Raw genomic sequence first — 9,953 nt, 5'->3', positions numbered from 1 at the left:
AGTTGAACTTTGAGGACTGACGGTGTCAACGACCACTCCTTGGGAGAACTATATTTGCTCGAGACCAAGTGGCGCGACCAAGCTGGACCGCGGTCATGGGGAGGCTTGGGGGCTACTATTGGTGTATTGAGTAAAAAGGTACCTGGCTAATGGGCCTCGTCGAGGACTTAACGACTAGAGATGTATATTTCCCAAAATCTGGTTGATCGTGTGACCAGGATTTGGCTCCAGTGACCAGTATATTGCCTACGCGACTAGTATCCCTACGCCATCGTATAAACCCGCGACCTGCCCACTGTTCGCAGGGCAAGATTTAACACAACTTGTCCAAAGCATAATTATTGACATACACTCAAGTGTTTTACTTCCCCAGGCGCCAGCTCCAATGGACGATGTCATAGATGGCGCAGAGGGGCATTGTCCCGTCCTAGGGCAAAATGTTGCAGACCGCCACGACGACGCATTACGGACGGGACGTCATCAGCAGTCCGACCAGTCAAGTGAACGGGGATGGCACAGAAGGGCATTGTCCCATCCCGTAGCATTGAATGCTGTGGAGTGAGACTTTGTAGGCTAGCACGGCGGCGCATGGGGATAGGATATACGGAGCCTTCAGCGCAAGTGGGCACGCCTTGTCCTCCATAATGATGGTTTGGGTTAGATATTAGGATGAGCAGAGATTTTTTGTTTAGACCTACATGCAAGTTCTCCTCTTCCCTACTATATAAAGGGATGAGGACCCCATTTGTACATGAGAGAGATCAAGTCTGGCAACCATCTAGAACATCATCTATAATCAACCGAGATCCTCCATAACACACAGGACATAGGGCTATTATCCTCTGGAAGGCCCGAACCTGTATAACTCCCTATGTCCCTGAGTTCACTGTCTACACACACTATCCAACATACTCTAGAGTCATTGTCAGGGATTAACCCTCGATAGTTAGGTATGGGAACCCCTCTTATGTGTCTTTTTATCAATCTTTTCACATTCATATAATCCATGTACTCACTACGATAATGTAATGTCACTCATAATTCTTTCATATGTTGGTGCCATTTCACATGCAATATGTGTAATACTCTGATCCGGTTTTACTTTTAAATACCAGAGCTTGCAGCACCCCCAATAGACATAGAAGTCTACATTGTCGTGCTTCACAGTTTAGTCAAATTCAGGGGACAAAACACGACAATCTTTATGAGAGAAGTAAAACAATATTGTTTGCAAGATTTTGAACCATTGCAATATATGGATGCTAGATTTAGATTCAGGAACCATTGCAATATATGGATGTCAGATTTAAGATCCGTTGCAACGCACGGGCATTTACTGGTAGAAAAGAAGAGAGGAGAGAGCTCCTATTGAAGGCTTGGGCCAAAATCCCCACAGCCCTGTACTTTTCCATCTCCTAGGACCAACCCGCTCTCTATCCCCTTCTGATGCTAGGCCGCAGCCCGCGACTCCTCCCCAGCCTGTCTTTTTCCCTCTTGGGCAGAGAACCTTTTTGCAGCCTAACTCGGTGATCACTGCTGGGCTGACTCCCGCAACGTAACCCAGGCACATGGCGCCGCCCGAGTTTTTTTATTTTTAATTTTTTCTATTAAATATTTAAATAAATAGACTCCTGTTAGCAAGATTTGCAGAAATATGTGCCTACTGCCCTCCGAAAGGGTTGCAGCCCTTTCAAAGGGCGGTAAGGATGGCCAGGTGGCAAAGCCACCCCTTACAGCCCTCTCAGAGGGCGGGTGGGGCTAACCACCCTCTCAGAGAGCGGGTACGGAGTAACCTCGCGGCCGCCACCCTTACCACCCTCTGAGAGGGCAGTTAGGCCCCTTGCCGCCCTCTCAGGGGCGGTTAGGCCCCCCCTCTCCTCTATATAAACCGCAAAAATGAGGAAAAATACTCATTTTAATCTAGAAAAAGAGAAAGGAAGTGCAGAGGAGAGGAGAGAAGAGGAGGAAAGGAGAGGAGAGGAAAGGGAGGCAGCGCAGCGAAGCCCTACTGTTTTCGATCTGCGGATTTTGGATCGTGTTTTCCGGTAATTTTTTTATACTTATGTTTTTATTAGTAATTAAAGTACCACTAGATCTAGGGTTTAGCGGTATAACAATAGCTATATTAGATACGACCTAGAGTTTAGAAATGTAGAAAATGTTGTATGTTGTAGTATATTGTAAAGATTAATTACGACATGGTAGGATAGTCATCAGATGCATGGTAGTATTTATAGTATGATAGTTTCGAATATCTAGATTTTACAGAATAATGATATAAGTAATAATTATAGCTAGTTAGAAGTTTTATTAATTAGACAGAGGGTTAATTAGTTTAATTTGGTTAGTTTGCTTATGGGCAATATTAAAGAAACCTATTGTTAGGCGATCATCGGTGTCGGTAATTTTGTTAGAGTTTCGATAATCAGAAATCCATTGTGGTAAAGGTCGTAATGCCAGAGGAATCATTACCGCAAGGTAATGAGGACATTCCTAGCATTCATTCATCTCCAAATGAAACTACATTTGATATAGCTGGTCCGATTACAAGGAGTAGAGCAAAACAATTGGAGAAGGAAATTCATTCTCAGGTGAACGCTAACCTTATGCTTAATAATCAGATTATGTTGAATGGGCCTATGCTTTTGAGTACTTGTTTCAATGTTCTTAGGAATGATGGAGTGCACGAACAAGCGTGGGATGATGATGGATTCTGCCCGCCAAATATAAGCAAGGAACCTGGACGTGCAAGAGAGAGAGAAAAGAACATTTAGCTACCATGAATAACAGTCGTTGGAGTGCAAGCAAATATTTCGGAAGATAGGAATGCATGCAGCCAGCAACCGGGTTGCTATCCACACACGTTCCAGCATGCATGCAGAAGAATGCCAACCATCCATGCGTCCCACTAGGCCTGGCTATTAATAAAAGTAGTGTTACAACTTTCCACTACATGTTCTCATTTATTTCTTCCAAACTGAAACTCCACTAGTATTATATATCCCTGTAATGGGTGACGTGAACAGTAACTTGAGGATTGCAAATTCAGAAATACAAACTCTTCGAGTTCTTGTTCCAGCGTGAGTCTTGAGAGGCTTGCAAACTTGTTCTTTCGATTCCTGAGGGAGCTGTAGAACGCCGAACTGCGGTTCACCCAGTTTGTGCCTTCACATCTATACGGCGTGATTGCGTGGGCTGTTTCGTCGGTACGTGGAAGGGTGATTGTCTCGGTAGTTCGTCGCGTGGACAGTCTCGCGGTGCATTGCCTCTTCACCAGGTCACGCAGCGACAAGTTATCAAGTTCGCGGATCCTTCGAGAAGATCGGGACACATCTACTCGTCACACGTGATCCATGGACGTGTGCACATCATCTGGTATCAAAGCCTCCGTTTACTCGTTAGGATCATTCTTATTTTGGTAGGATAGTTTTTTTTTATACCTACAGTCCACACATAAACAAATAGAAAACCTATAGCCTCTCATTGTGCCTGATTTGTAGTTTGCATTATCGAGTTTTCAATCCTTTGAGACTTGTCTAGTTGCTGAAATTTTTTTTTTCTCTTTTCCACATCGTTCTAACTTTCATCCTTGATCAGCTGAATATATATATTAAAAAAAAAAACCCCACCCGAGCCACCCTTGATTGCCTTTTAACCGCCACAAATTCCCACCCTTTCCACCCGAGTTTTCTTGTTCTTTGGGATGCGCCACCCCTCTATGTTGTCTTTGCTGCGCCCCCTTAGTTGAAAGTTGTGCTGCGTTTGTCTCAAAAGATATCAAAAAAAAAAAAAAAGGCGAGAGTATATATATATAAAAAAAAGAAGAAACAAAAGAGACTTGTGATCAGCATGCCAAAAGGGGCTTGAGCAGCACTTTGGTTGGTGCGAGTTGTTTCCACTTCTTCCATATTGTTCCTTTCTTTTGCATCTTTTTCTTTCTCTTTAGCAACTTAGACTTGTGTTATTTCTCTTTTGGATTATTATTCGGTTTTGCATCACTACATTTCAGCGCACTACTTGTACATTTTATCCCCACCAAGCTCCACTAAAAAGCACCGTGAGCTGTTGCACCGTAGTCTCTGGTACAATCACTCTTCCACTACAGATTGCAGCCCCGGTTCTTGCCCTTTCCAGGAAGAGAAAGAACTTGTTCAGCAAGTGGTGAGGGAGTGATTCCACATATATATATATATTTTTTTTCCCCCTCTACTAATATGGCAGGACGTGGAGATGGTGCCGCTGTTTCGGTGGAGGAATTCCAGGAGCTGCGTACACAAATGAATGATTTGATGCAACAACTCCAAACTCTACAATTGAACATGCCACGTGGCGAACCGCCACCAAATGAGGATGATGACATTGAGGAGGATGATGAGGCAGGGCGTCGTCCCGCTGGCCGTGGACGTGGCGGGCGTGGTCTTGGTTTTCCTAATTTTGGTCGTGCTCGGCGCATTCCTATTGGAGGTGGAGGAGATTATGATGGTGGTGATGATATGTTGTCCGACATGGATGATCATCGGCATGATGACCATCATGGTTATCGTGACCGCCGTCGTCGTCGTGATGATGATGGTTTAAGCAACGTGAAAGTGTCTATTCCAAAATTTAACGGAAAGGAAAATGCTGATGATTATTTTGAGTGGGAGACCAAGGTTGATCAGATCTTTGATTTATATACTTATCCTCCTGTCAAGAAAGCAAAGCTTGCTGCAATTGAGTTCACAGGTTATGCAATCACTTGGTGGAATCAAGTATGTGCTGATTTCCGCCGTGTTGGCCATGATCGTATTACTTGGGATGACATGAAACGAGAAATGAGGCGCCGATTTGTTCCTGCACATTATTCTCGTGAGCTACATTTGAGGCTGAAAAGGCTTGTTCAAGGTCATCGTAGTGTGGATGAATATTTTCAGGAAATGGAAATGTGTCTACTTCGTACCGGTATCACTGAAGATGAGGAATCAACGATGGCTCGATTTCTGGTTGGTCTTAATAAACCAATCGCAGACAAGGTGGACATGACTAATTACAACACTATGAATGAATTGCTACATTTTGCAAAAAGAGCAGAAAGGCAGCTTGCTGAATCTTATAAGCACCGTGCTTCATTTTCCGCTCCTAATAGTTCTACTCCATGGCGCCATTCACAGCAGCACGGGTCAGAGGTGCACACACCTTCATCTCGTGCAACTTCTCGTTCAAATTCAACGTCTACCAAACATTTTGATTCAAGAGGCAAAGCTGTAAATTCCAATCAGTCCAGCTCCTCTGTTACAGCAGCCCAACGGAAAGACAAGCAAGATTGAGTGTTTTAAGTGTGGTGGTCATGGACATAAGCAAGCTGAATGTCCCAATAGACGCACTATTATTGCACTTGCAGACGGTTCTTATGATTCTCAAAGTGAAGAGGAGGATGAGCCTATTACCCAAGCACTAGCAGACCTTTCTCTTGACACTTGTGAGTATTCAGCAGAGGATGGTACTTTTGAGCTAGGTCTGAATTGTTTAGCCATTCAATCTCTTCCAGATTTTGCTCAAGATGACTTATCCCAAGATGATGTTCTTTAGCATCCAGCCGAGATTACTTGTGCTGATTTTGATAAGTTGCTTGCTGATTTTCCTGATTTGGCGCCTTCTACTCTGAATACACCAGCTCCTTCTTTGGTGGTTCGGCGGGTTCTGTCAACACAATTTGTTGCTGCTGAGCAAGGCCAGCGCCACAATTTGTTTCAATCACGATGCAAAGTGAAAGGACAGGTGTGCCGCTTCATCATTGATGGTGGGAGCTGCAACAATATTGTTAGTGCTTTGCTTGTTGAGAAGCTTGGTTTGCAGACACGTCGCCATCCACATCCGTACCACATGCAATGACTGAATAATTCTGGGACAGTGAAGGTTTCAGCTATGGTCCGCTTGTCATTCTCCATTGGTGACTATCATGGAGAGGTTGATTGTGATATTGTACCCATGCAAGCATGCCATTTACTGCTGGGTCGTCCATGGCAATTTGATGTGGATTCGGTGCACTTTGGACGGTCTAACAAATATACTTTCATTCACAAAGACAAGAAGGTGGTTCTTGTTCCATTATCTCCAGAAGAGATCTATGCTTCAGATGTGGCTCGCATGAAAAGAGAAGAATCTGAGAAAAGAAAATTGAGTGAGGCCCCCAACACTAGTAAGGGAGAGACTCCTAACCCATCCAGCCACATAAAGCCTCATTCCACTTCAAAACAGCTACGCCAAAATGAATGCTTATTTGTGAGCAGGAGTGATTTGAGAGAAGTGAAGAACACCACAGCCCCATTCTTTGTGCTCTTGCACAAGGAGGTCCTACTTTCAACTACCGATTTACATTCATCGCTGCCTAGTGTTGTTCTTGATCTCTTACAGGACTTCGAAGATGTTTTTCCCGATGAGGTGCCAGCTGGACTTCCTCCACTCCGCGGAATTGAGCATCCAATTGATTTGGTACCAAATGCTTCTCTTCCAAATCGTCCAGCCTACCGCACCAATCCCGAAGAGACAAAGGAAATTCAGCGACAGGTAAAAGAGCTTTTGGACAAAGGGTATGTTCGTGAATCTTTATCACCATGTGCTGTTCCCGTTCTTTTAGTCCCGAAGAAAGATGGCTCTTGGCGCATGTGTGTTGATTGTCGTGCTATCAATGCTATAACTGTTAGATATTGCCATCCCATTCCACGGCTTGATGACATGTTAGATGAATTGAGTGGCTCAACTATTTTCACCAAGATTGATTTACGCAGCGGCTATCACCAAATTCGCATGAAAATTGGTGATGAATGGAAGACAGCATTTAAGACCAAATTTGGCTTATATGAATGGCTTGTGATGCCCTTTGGTTTGACGAATGCTCCTTCAACTTTTATGCATTTAATGAATCACATTTTAAGAGCTTTCATTGGCAAATTCGTGGTTGTCTATTTTGATGATATCTTGATCTATAGTAAATCATTTGATGAGCATCTTGATCATATCCGTGCAGTCCTTGCTGTTTTGAGAGTCGAGAAATTGTATGGAAATATTTCTAAGTGCACCTTTTGCACAGATCGTGTTGTTTTCCTTGGTTTTGTTGTGACTGCAGATGGCATCCAGGTTGATGAAGAGAAGATTAAAGCGATAAAGGATTGGCCTACTCCTAAAAATGTGAGCCAAGTTCGAAGTTTCCATGGTCTTGCAGGTTTCTACCGGCGCTTTGTCAAAGATTTCAGTGCAATCGCTGCACCCCTTAACAATTTGACAAAAGAAGGATGTTCCATTCAAGTGGGGAGATGAACAGGACCAAGCCTTCGAAGAGTTGAAAAGAAAGCTTTGTGAAGCACCGCTGCTACAACTACCAGACTTTGGTAAGACCTTTGAGATCGAATGTGATGCAAGTGGTATTGGCATTGGAGGTGTGCTACTTCAGGAACGTAAACCTGTTGCCTACTTTTCTGAAAAGTTAAATGGTCCACATCTGAATTACTCTGTCTATGACAAAGAGCTTTATGCCTTAGTTCGAGTTTTGGCAGTTTGGCAACATTATTTGTTACCTAAAGAATTTGTCATCCACTCTGATCATGAAGCTTTAAAATATCTCAAAAGCCAAGGCAAGCTGAACCGTCGACATGCTAAATGGATTGAGTTCATTGAAACATTTCCCTATGTTGTAAAACATAAGCGTGGGAAAGATAACATTGTTGCTGATGCTTTATCACGGAGATGTGGCTTGGTTACACAATTAGATACAAAAGTGCTTGGTTTGGAATCCATTAAAACACTTTATGCTGATGACTTTGATTTTAAAGAACCTTTCTCTCATTGCATTGCTGGAAAAGGCTGGGACAAGTATTATGTGCATGATGGTTTCTTATTTCGGACTAACAAACTATGTATTCCAGCCTGTTCGATTCGTCAAGTTCTTTTGCAGGAAGCACATGCTGGTGGCTTAGCTGGTCATTTTGGCATCAAAAAGACATTGGACATGCTCTCTGATCATTTCTTTTGGCCACATATGCGACGTGATGTCCAGCGACATGTTGAGCGCTGCATAATCTGCTTGAAAGCTAAGTCCCGCCTTAATCCCCATGGTCTTTATACTCCATTACCAATCCCAACTGTACCTTGGGAAGATATATCCATGGATTTTATTCTGGGGTTACCTAGGTCTCAGAGGGGGAGGGATTCTATCTTTGTTGTTGTTGATCGCTTCTCTAAAATGGCACATTTTATTCCATGTCATAAGAGCGATGATGCTTCACACGTTGCTGATTTGTTTTTCAGGGAGATTGTTCGTCTACATGGAGTGCCAAAGACTATTGTTTCAGACCGAGATACAAAATTTCTAAGCTATTTTTGGAAGACCTTATGGGCTAAACTTGGCACGAAGTTGTTATTTTCCACCACTTGTCATCCACAAACGGATGGGCAAACTGAAGTTGTCAACCGTACCCTATCCACCATGCTGCGTGTCGTGCTGAAAAAGAATTTGAAGCTGTGGGAAGACTGCCTTCCACATGTTGAATTTGCTTATAACCGGGCAGTCCATTCCACAACAAATTTTTGTCCATTTGAAATTGTTTATGGTTTTAAGCCGCATACTCCCATGGATCTTTTGCCTTTACCATTACAGGAACAAGTTAACTTGGATGCAGCAAAGAGATCGGATTTTCTCAAGAAGCTACATGATGAGACAAGAAGGAATATCGAGAAGAAATCAGCACAATATGCAAAGCAAGCGAACAAAGGTAAGAAGAAGGTTACATTCCAGCCCGGAGACCTCGTGTGGTTGCATCTACACAAGGATCGATTTCCCCAACAGCGCAAGAGTAAGTTATCTCCTAGGGGTGATGGTCCGTTCAAGGTTTTACACAAGATAAATGATAATGCTTACAAAATTGAGCTGCCACCTGAATATTCCAATGTGAGTACAACATTCAATGTCAAAGACTTGCTTCCATTTGTTGGTGAGCCTGAGTCGAGGACGACTCCTTCTCAAAAGGGGGAGGCTAATGAGGACATTCCTAGCATTCATTCATCTCCAAATGAAACTACATTTGATATAGCTGGTCCGATTACAAGGAGTAGAGCAAAACAATTGGAGAAGGAAATTCATTCTCAGGTGAACGCTAACCTTATGCTTAATAATCAGATTATGTTGAATGGGCCTATGCTTTTGAGTACTTGTTTCAATGTTCTTAGGAATGATGGAGTGCACGAACAAGCGTGGGATGATGATGGATTCTGCCCGCCAAATATAAGCAAGGAACCTGGACGTGCAAGAGAGAGAGAAAAGAACATTTAGCTACCATGAATAACAGTCGTTGGAGTGCAAGCAAATATTTCGGAAGATAGGAATGCATGCAGCCAGCAACCGGGTTGCTATCCACACACGTTCCAGCATGCATGCAGAAGAATGCCAACCATCCATGCGTCCCACTAGGCCTGGCTATTAATAAAAGTAGTGTTACAACTTTCCACTACATGTTCTCATTTATTTCTTCCAAACTGAAACTCCACTAGTATTATATATCCCTGTAATGGGTGACGTGAACAGTAACTTGAGGATTGCAAATTCAGAAATACAAACTCTTCGAGTTCTTGTTCCAGCGTGAGTCTTGAGAGGCTTGCAAACTTGTTCTTTCGATTCCTGAGGGAGCTGTAGAACGCCGAACTGCGGTTCACCCAGTTTGTGCCTTCACATCTATACGGCGTGATTGCGTGGGCTGTTTCGTCGGTACGTGGAAGGGTGATTGTCTCGGTAGTTCGTCGCGTGGACAGTCTCGTGGTGCATTGCCTCTTCACCAGGTCACGCAGCGACAAGTTATCAAGTTCGCGGATCCTTCGAGAAGATCGGGACACATCTACTCGTCACACGTGATCCATGGACGTGTGCACATCACAAGGCATTGAGGGGGAGGTCAAAACATCATTAACTAACTCCTTATCAATCT

General features: G+C 43.5%; 1 pseudogene; it reads left to right on the top strand.

Annotated features, from left to right (window-relative positions):
- The first annotated feature begins 4,469 nt into the window (after positions 1-4,469).
- On the top strand, positions 4,470-9,304 carry LOC133889401 (uncharacterized; annotated as a pseudogene).
- The last annotated feature ends 649 nt before the right edge of the window (positions 9,305-9,953 follow it).

This window comes from Phragmites australis, chromosome 13 (genome assembly GCF_958298935.1).
Source record: "Phragmites australis chromosome 13, lpPhrAust1.1, whole genome shotgun sequence".
Lineage (NCBI taxonomy): Eukaryota > Viridiplantae > Streptophyta > Magnoliopsida > Poales > Poaceae > Phragmites > Phragmites australis.
This window is presented reverse-complemented; position numbering and strand designations above follow the sequence as displayed.